This window comes from Cryptotermes secundus, unplaced genomic scaffold, assembly GCF_002891405.2.
Source record: "Cryptotermes secundus unplaced genomic scaffold, Csec_1.0 scaffold1025, whole genome shotgun sequence".
NCBI classification, from domain to species: Eukaryota; Metazoa; Arthropoda; class Insecta; order Blattodea; family Kalotermitidae; genus Cryptotermes; species Cryptotermes secundus.
In genome coordinates, this window is record NW_019730118.1 from 260,843 (window position 1) to 270,595 (window position 9,753).

Genomic DNA, 9,753 nt, shown 5'->3' on the forward strand with positions numbered 1-9,753 from the left:
TTTCTCAATATATTACCTAGCAGTTGGTTTTCCTTATATACTTCACATTGTTGAATACGGGTACTGGTATATATAGGGAACAGAAGTAAAAGTATCCCTGTAACGGGTCATGGAGGCCCATAGGGTTGTGAGACGTCGAGGGTCCCACATTTTCCAGACAATCGACTCACAGATGGCGGTAAGGTTGTCAGCCTAACGCGCCGGCCACATTTACCCACAGGAAGATTCCTGGTGCTCATTTCTGTTAAGAGGCTGAGTCGACCCCATGGCCATAGTGCTGCCGGAAGAATTAGGTCAATTGAAAAATCCAGTGATCTCATCGGGAATCGAACCCGCGACCTTCCGGCTTGTATCATAGTGCCTCAACTAACTACGCTACCGCGTGCCCTAATATGTATAGGGCCTATAATTAAGAGTATCAACTTCTGATAGTCTACATAAGATTTAAGCCTCTCACGGCGGACACGAAGCTGGGTCCGTCTAGCTTCTACGCTGTTACGCAGTGCAGCCTGGCAGAAGTCTGCTTAAACTTCTACGGAACTACAGGGCGTTGCAGCCAAAAAAAAAAAAAAAGATACTGGAATCTTATGTAGATTATTCCATATCGCCGAGAACAGCGTCAGACGCACAGGATATCGGTCCTAGGAGAGTCCACTGCTACCTAATTCGTGAATCAGAGAAGCTGATTATCACTGCCTCGTGGGTAAAGACAGTTTCGCGTAACACAGTTTGCGAATCACTGGACTAATCCATTAAATACCGCTTTCCTAGAGTAATTTGCATTTCAGCAGAAACCGTTTCAACTCTAGGCAGCTCTGCCTCAAAGGAAACACTGGACTGAAGCAACATGGTAAGATTAAAAACTAAGGAGTTTTATCATAAGGAAGATCTCGTGCCTTTTCTGTGGCAATTCAGCAGGGTATTGTGCCCCCACTTTAGCAGAGTGCGCACAGTGTACGGACAGCGATAATGTGAAGCCAGACCCGCGGCGTTGCAAAGGACATTTTATGTACTTATAATTAAATGTATTGCCACGTGATTGAGTAACTATATAAGGGTTTTGGATTGGTGATGGGATTAATTGGACACTTTGATACATATCGCGTGACTACACTTTACATTTCACTATTACTCACACAATAGTTTCCAGTCACACCTTTATGCCTTTGCTTAGTAGCGGTTTCCAACGGCGGACGTTCCCTCTCCTCTGGATTCCCTAACTTTTCCCGGCCTCAGCTACCAGCTTTCAACAGCAACAGCTCAAAACGACCGAATAGCAGCAGTTCTCCAAGCAACTCACTCACTCACCAACCAACTCATTCTACTCCCCTAACTCCCAGGCTGGCGGCCATGTCATACAAATCTCATGCACTTCTCACTGCTGCCTCAAGGCTCTCTCGTAAACGCAGTTGCTACCTGTTATGTAGCTTTGGCTCGGAGCGCAAAGAAAACACCTCCCCCAAAAGTTCTATCCTTGTGTCACGTGGCTATTGTTCGGACCGCGTAGAGAACACCATTCCTCTCTTGCTGTTCACGGCTTTTACCTAGCAACGGCCGTTTTTACTGAGTACTTGCTTAGTAACGGATCTACATGCCACAGTACACAAAATTTAAGATTAAGGTTTAAATCCTTTAATATTCTTGTAAGATTAAGAGAACCCAAAAAATGTAAGGTAAAGTTAACACATTAAATACTACGACATTAAGGCGTATGGGGAGTGGATGTATAGATCTACATTTTCTGGACTTCGGCGCTATTTAGAGGTGAGTGGTCAGCTTCACATCCCGGCCGCTTTAATCCTGGAGAAAGACAACCCTCTGTACCCATTGGATAGGAAATTGGGTGAACCCAACAGCCGGTCTGGATGACGTGGAGAAGAGAAAATTCTTGACCCCACCGGGACTTGAACTCCGACCCTTCGGTCTTCCAGCCAGTAGTCAGTCGCTATACGGACTGTCCTATCCCGGTTTTTAAGAGATCATATAGAGCTTAATTATTTGAATAATATTATTAAATAAATATATTTAAAAGAAAGAAATAGGTATAACGTACGCACGAAGCCATAAAATGTGTGGGTGAAAGAGATGGAGAAGTGACGGTTGGTATGAGCACGTTTTAAGAGTTAATCGGACAGATTGTATTATCAGGTTTTAGACTAGAAGCCAATCGTAGATGTATTACCAACTGTACAATAAGTTGGCTTAAGCGGTAAAACTTCTGAACTGTACTCAGGATGTGCCCGGTTCGAATCTCAGCCAGGTGAGGTTTTTGTTACTTCCTTTAATCCTTCCAGGAAAATACTGACGGAGTTCCTTAAAATCAGGCCACTGATACTTCATTCAGCATCTTCTTAATTCATTATTCATGACTATCCAATCATTAACAGCCTCTGTGGTCTAATAGTCAGAGTTTCTGGCTACAGATCCAGAGGTCTGGGTTCGATTGTCGACGCTACCAGATTTTCTGAGAAGTAGTGGGTCTGGAACGGGGTCCACTCAGCCTCGTGAGGAAAATTGAGGAACTGTTTGAATGGAAAAGTAGCGGCTTCGGTCTAGAAAACCGAGATTAACGGCCCAGGGGATTTGTTGCGCTGACCACGTGACACCCTCTATCCGCTAAATTTGGCACTAACTTTGTCGACAAACGGCGGTCGCTCGGTCGGTATGTTTCGGTTACGGACTAAAACCATGAAGTTTGTTTTATCCAATTATTAGACGCTATCTATCTATCCCAGGGCTCTATCTGCACACATCACAAACACAGAATAAACGCACACAGGCATCCATGCCTCGAGTGGGATTCAAGCCCACGATTCCAGCGTTAGAGAGGTCGAAGACGGTTCATGCCTTAGACTGCACAGCCACCGTGATCGGCCATTAGACGCTATACGTATAGTCCATGTTACGGAAAGTGTCGTTAAATTAACTACAGAATTAAAGAAGTAGAATTAAAGGCTGCAAGAATTCTTGATTTAGAATTGGAGGAATATCTGCTACATTTCGTGTCAGAATCTTCTGTCTTCCTTTATCTTGACTAAAAGTCTGAAGTATTCATACTGGCTGTTTTTGTGTTGTTTTATAAGGGAGTGAAACTTGTTCACTCCTGCCAGATTAGAAACAATACAAAGTACTAAGGATCATGTTTGAATCCAAGAAGTAGAAAGTAACAGGAGGCTGTAGGCAGTTAAATAATAAGGAACTATATACAGTCTGTTCCGCTCAAACCTCCCACTATCTAATTAATCATTACGAACAAATTGTGATAAATTATGGATTATAATTAACACTAGATGAAAGAAAAACTCAAAGAATTTTATTTCCGTTTTCCTTCGGTGAAGCTACAGTATCTGGCTGCGCATACCTTGACATGTTAGAACAGTTCCTGTATTCCCAGGTAGCCAATCTGCAGCCTTACATAATCTTCCAACGCGATGGAGCGCCCCCCCCCCCCACATTGGGGGCTGGATGTACGGAGGTCCCTCAATGTCACCTTCCGAGATCGCTGGATTGCACGTGGCGGAACAATCCGGTGGCCACCACATTCACCGGACCTCACTCCCATCGATTCTTCATCTGGGGTTACGTGAAAGACCGTGTGTTCGTGCCTCCACTGAATGACCTCCCACATTTACGAGCCCGCATCCGTGAAACGATTGCTACTGTACCAAAGGACATGTTGTAAAGAACGACGTAGCAAGAAACTGAATACAGATTGGATATTGTTCGTGCTACCACGGTGCACATGTAGAGGTTCATTAGTGTGTCAAATAACATTTTTTTGTGTTGTTCTTGTATTTCCTGTAGCTTCATTTTCCTACCGTTCATACTTTCTGTTCTAAGATCTGATAAAATGTGGGAGGTTTGAATGGAATTTCCTACATATTTGCTCCTTACCAAATAAAGTTACAGTGAAATAAAATGATGAGTTGTGTTAGACATACAGAACATATGCGAAGACATAAAACCCATAAGAACACCTAATAAGAAAATCGTTGCGGGAAAATACCTGTTGGGAGATTTAGCTATAGACAAAACGACAAAGTTCAAAGGGAACATAAATAACACAGGATGTGGAGGTGAAGATTAAAGTCGTGTGTATGACTGTGACTGAGGATAATGTCCTTCGTCAGGTTCTTGTGCACGCGGTAATGAAAATTCGGCTTCCATAAAGACCAAGAAATTCTTGACTTGCTGAAGGATTTTTAGCTTCTCAAGGATTACGCTTCAAGAAATAATTAGAATGGCCTTGAAAACGACACACATATATATATATATAACACGAATAGTAGGGAAAAGCAGCACTGGTTACGTGTCCCATGTGATTAGGGTCAAATGAAGTGACTGTTGCAAACAGGACTAGGAGACAAGTTAGTCACGAGCTGACGGCAAGCAGTTAATGCTGGTTGCTGGATTGGCAAAAAGTCATCAGGCGCGCTGATCGTCCAATTTGAAGCAATAAGAGCGGCGAGTGACTCATGCCTCGTTGTCTGCATAGAGACGAGGACCGTGGCGCCAGCACATACCCTTGCTTTGAACCTGAATGCACCAAGCAGGTTTTTTTATTGCTAGTGGTGTGGGACTAAGTCCCTTGTGCTGCGGCCACTTCTCGCCTATTGTACCAGCACCAGGTGATAGGTGAGGGTGATTGTGGAGCAATTGGTGGGATGAAGATTGGCAGCGGAAACCGAAGTTCGGAGAAAACCTGCCCCAGCGCCACTTTGTCCACCACAGATTCCACTTGACCAGACCCGGGATCGAACCCGGGCCGCCGCTGTGGGAAGCCAGCGACTAACCGCTTGAGCTATGGCGCGTACCAAGCAGGTGGTAACTCCTGTGACAACGCAGAGCTAGCCTGTTCCACGGGAGATTGTCTGGATTGTGCCACATTGATGCACCCATATTTTTCCAAGCACTTTCCTCGAATTTCTGGATTGTCTTACCTCATTAGTCTTGATTTTCTTAATTTATTTCAAATAATATTATTTTCAATCAAATACAAAATTAAGCACAATCTGTAGACATATCACTTTCCCCAGTTTTCGTTTAATGTCTCAGCTAACTCCATTGAACATTGTACTTTTGAGAACGTTATAATTGTTGATAAGTCAGAAAGTTCCTCGTCTGTTATACAATATAAAGTATTAACACTTTAAAGACTGAATTTCATCAAAATGCTATATAAAAAACAGTTCATATCTGAAAGGAAACGCAGTACGTCTCTGCTACAAAGATCAACTAATTAATGCTGTTTAAGTCACTGGCTTCCCACGGCGGCGAACCGGGTTCGAGCCCGGGTCTGGTCAAGTTGGATTTGTGGTGGACAAAGTGGCGCTGGAGCAGGTTTTCTCCGAGTACTTCGTGTTCCCCTGCCAATCTTCATTCCACCAATCGATCCACAATCACCCTCACCTATCATCTGGGGCTGGTACAATAGGCCAGATGTGGCCGCAGTGCAAGGGACTTAGTACCATCCCACTAGCATTAAAAAAAAATATGGTACATAGTAACCACTGGGCTTTAAATGGTTAACCGAGTTCACAAAGGCTGCCAGATAAATGCAGTCCACACCCTCACACTCTATTTTTCAAAACACCTCTCAACGCTATTTCTTACATAGTCTGCAAATATTCTCTTCCTTTCATGTTTTGGAACTAATATTTGTATACATTTGTCCCATTTATTGTTACATCCCAAAGCATCTTATTGTCTTCGATTGAATCATCTTAATCGTATTTGATGAAGAGTGGAAATTCGCTTTGTGGGAAAATGTTCCAGAAGAAAGTTATGGGCTTCAGTGAGTTTTATATTTAAAGTTACCGGCAAAGTTCCCGTACGATAAGTCGCTTTAAGAAAATTGATAAAATTATATTTGAAGTGTCTGTGAACCAGGGATTACTTTGGACCGACATGAACAAAATCCATATTTTCTCGAAAACTTCAGAATAAGCATCAAATTCCAAAGTTTACCGAAATGCGTTAATAGTTTCGGAGATAAAAACTGTGAACAGATGATACCTCCCCATACTTCGTGTAGTAAACATGAAACTGCCTGGAATTCTCAGTCAGCTGACCGCTTGTTCCACCAATAAGAGGTCTTCAAAACTGCAACTCACCGCGTCGCTCAACACACAGTTGTCAGTCGGAACATCTGAATCTCCCCTGGTCCTGTTGGCCGTATGTTCGTGCGCATTCGAGCTGACTGGCATACAAAACTGATTACAGGGTGACCCACTCTGAGTCGATTACAGCGGCCACGCGGTCTAAAGCATGAACTGTCTTCGCCCGCTCGAACACTGGGATCGTGGGCTCTAATCCCACTTGAGACACGGATGTCTTTGTGCTTTTATTCTCTGTTGATGTTGTTCTGTGTGCAGATAGCGGTCTTAGATAGATAGATAGATAGATAGATAGATAGATAGATAGATAGATAGATAGATAGATAGATAGATAGATAGATAGATAGATAGATAGATAGATAGATAGATAGATAGATAGATAGATAGATAGATAGATAGATAGATAGATAGATAGATAGATAGATAGATAGATAGATAGATAGATAGATAGATAGATAGATAGATAGATAGATAGATAGATAGATAGATAGATAGATAGATAGATAGATAGATAGATAGATAGATAGATAGATAGATAGATAGATAGATAGATAGATAGATAGATAGATAGATAGATAGATAGATAGATAGATAGATAGATAGATAGATAGATAGATAGATAGATAGATAGATAGATAGATAGATAGATAGATAGATAGATAGATAGATAGATAGATAGATAGATAGATAGATAGATAGATAGATAGATAGATAGATAGATAGATAGATAGATAGATAGATAGATAGATAGATAGATAGATAGATAGATAGATAGATAGATAGATAGATAGATAGATAGATAGATAGATAGATAGATAGATAGATAGATAGATAGATAGATAGATAGATAGATAGATAGATAGATAGATAGATAGATAGATAGATAGATAGATAGATAGATAGATAGATAGATAGATAGATAGATAGATAGATAGATAGATAGATAGATAGATAGATAGATAGATAGATAGATAGATAGATAGATAGATAGATAGATAGATAGATAGATAGATAGATAGATAGATAGATAGATAGATAGATAGATAGATAGATAGATAGATAGATAGATAGATAGATAGATAGATAGATAGATAGATAGATAGATAGATAGATAGATAGATAGATAGATAGATAGATAGATAGATAGATAGATAGATAGATAGATAGATAGATAGATAGATAGATAGATAGATAGATAGATAGATAGATAGATAGATAGATAGATAGATAGATAGATAGATAGATAGATAGATAGATAGATAGATAGATAGATAGATAGATAGATAGATAGATAGATAGATAGATAGATAGATAGATAGATAGATAGATAGATAGATAGATAGATAGATAGATAGATAGATAGATAGATAGATAGATAGATAGATAGATAGATAGATAGATAGATAGATAGATAGATAGATAGATAGATAGATAGATAGATAGATAGATAGATAGATAGATAGATAGATAGATAGATAGATAGATAGATAGATAGATAGATAGATAGATAGATAGATAGATAGATAGATAGATAGATAGATAGATAGATAGATAGATAGATAGATAGATAGATAGATAGATAGATAGATAGATAGATAGATAGATAGATAGATAGATAGATAGATAGATAGATAGATAGATAGATAGATAGATAGATAGATAGATAGATAGATAGATAGATAGATAGATAGATAGATAGATAGATAGATAGATAGATAGATAGATAGATAGATAGATAGATAGATAGATAGATAGATAGATAGATAGATAGATAGATAGATAGATAGATAGATAGATAGATAGATAGATAGATAGATAGATAGATAGATAGATAGATAGATAGATAGATAGATAGATAGATAGATAGATAGATAGATAGATAGATAGATAGATAGATAGATAGATAGATAGATAGATAGATAGATAGATAGATAGATAGATAGATAGATAGATAGATAGATAGATAGATAGATAGATAGATAGATAGATAGATAGATAGATAGATAGATAGATAGATAGATAGATAGATAGATAGATAGATAGATAGATAGATAGATAGATAGATAGATAGATAGATAGATAGATAGATAGATAGATAGATAGATAGATAGATAGATAGATAGATAGATAGATAGATAGATAGATAGATAGATAGATAGATAGATAGATAGATAGATAGATAGATAGATAGATAGATAGATAGATAGATAGATAGATAGATAGATAGATAGATAGATAGATAGATAGATAGATAGATAGATAGATAGATAGATAGATAGATAGATAGATAGATAGATAGATAGATAGATAGATAGATAGATAGATAGATAGATAGATAGATAGATAGATAGATAGATAGATAGATAGATAGATAGATAGATAGATAGATAGATAGATAGATAGGTGGGCTGGTGGATAGATAGATAGATAAGTAGACAGACAGACCCATTCGGAGGTTCTCTTTAACCTGTGTCTCTCATCTAGATAAATGCAGGGTAAAGTAACCAGAAGTTAGCCCTTCAAAGCATATTGGTTATTGCATGGTATATCGCCTGTCTTAAAGTCACAAATACTTCATTTTGCCACAGAATGTACTGATGTTTCCTATGATTCTCAGAACAAACACCAGTTATTTCTCTAACCGGCACTGATTGGCAATGGAGCAAAATTTGTTTTCTGTGAAGTAAGCACTGAATCACGAAATATCATTTAAATATATTTCGTTCCTGAAATGTCTTGAGTTCAAAATCACGGCTGTTTTGAGACTGTGATGAAGTGAACATGCAGATGAATACAAACAAGCTTAAATTGTTAATTGGCTCATTTTTCAACCAACAGATCGAATTGTATTCAACGTTCACTCCCTGTTAATAGTACAATTTCGATTTACCGTGTCCTGTCCCGTATGCAGCATCAGTTTATGATCACCCAGTACTTACTGGAGTAGAGTGTGCCGAATCTGCCTCTCATACCATTCACCAAAATTACTTGGTGAACATGCGGTACTTGTAGCAGTGGAATGATGAATACCCGGTACTTTTTGCAGTGGAGTACACCGAACCTGTCCGCACTTGTCGCCGGAAATAGCGTTCTAGTGACATCACATACAAAGTTAGGATGCACTGGCTGCCTCTATGCCGAGCTCGCAACTGTCAAAAATCCCCTGTAAATGGTAGTTGCTGGTGACCTCACGGAGCATTGAAGCAATTGGTTAATTTGAGAGAAGAGACCCTCTAATAACCGTTGCAATGTTCATCTCCCCCACATTGAAGCATTTGCATGTGTGATTGCTATCTTCCCTCGCTTCCTTATTTCTGCTACCTTACCGCCTCTGTGGTCTAGTGGTCAGAATTCCTGACTACAGATCCAGAAGTCCGGGTTCGATTCCCGACGCTAGCAGACTTTCTGAGAAGTAGTGAGTGTGTGACGGGGTCCAGTCAGCCTCGTGAGGATAACTGAGGAGCTATTTCAAGGAAACAGTGGCTCCGGTCTAGAAAACCGAAATTAACGGCCGTGGGGATCCGTTGCGCTGACCACGCGACATCCTCTATCCGCTAAAGTTGCCACTAACTTCGCCGACAAGCGGCGGTCGCTCGGTCGGTACAGCTCGCTTGCGGACTACGGGCCAAGGAGTTTT

The 9,753-nt window shown here is 39.6% G+C and overlaps 1 protein-coding gene across 3 annotated transcripts in view; it reads right to left on the reverse strand.

Moving 5' to 3' along the window:
• The window catches only part of LOC111866292 (beta-glucuronidase), a 35,915-nt gene extending 26,665 nt beyond the window's left edge, over positions 1–9,250 (reverse strand). For 2 of the 3 annotated variants that reach the window (XM_023855108.2, XM_033752184.1), the window contains exon 1: positions 9,056–9,250. The gene's annotated coding sequence lies outside the window, so the exon portion shown is untranslated. Of the gene's footprint in view, positions 1–9,051 lie in introns of all 3 variants that reach the window. The other variant, XM_033752185.1, reaches the window with a different exon arrangement.
• Positions 9,251–9,753: the final 503 nt, after the last annotated feature.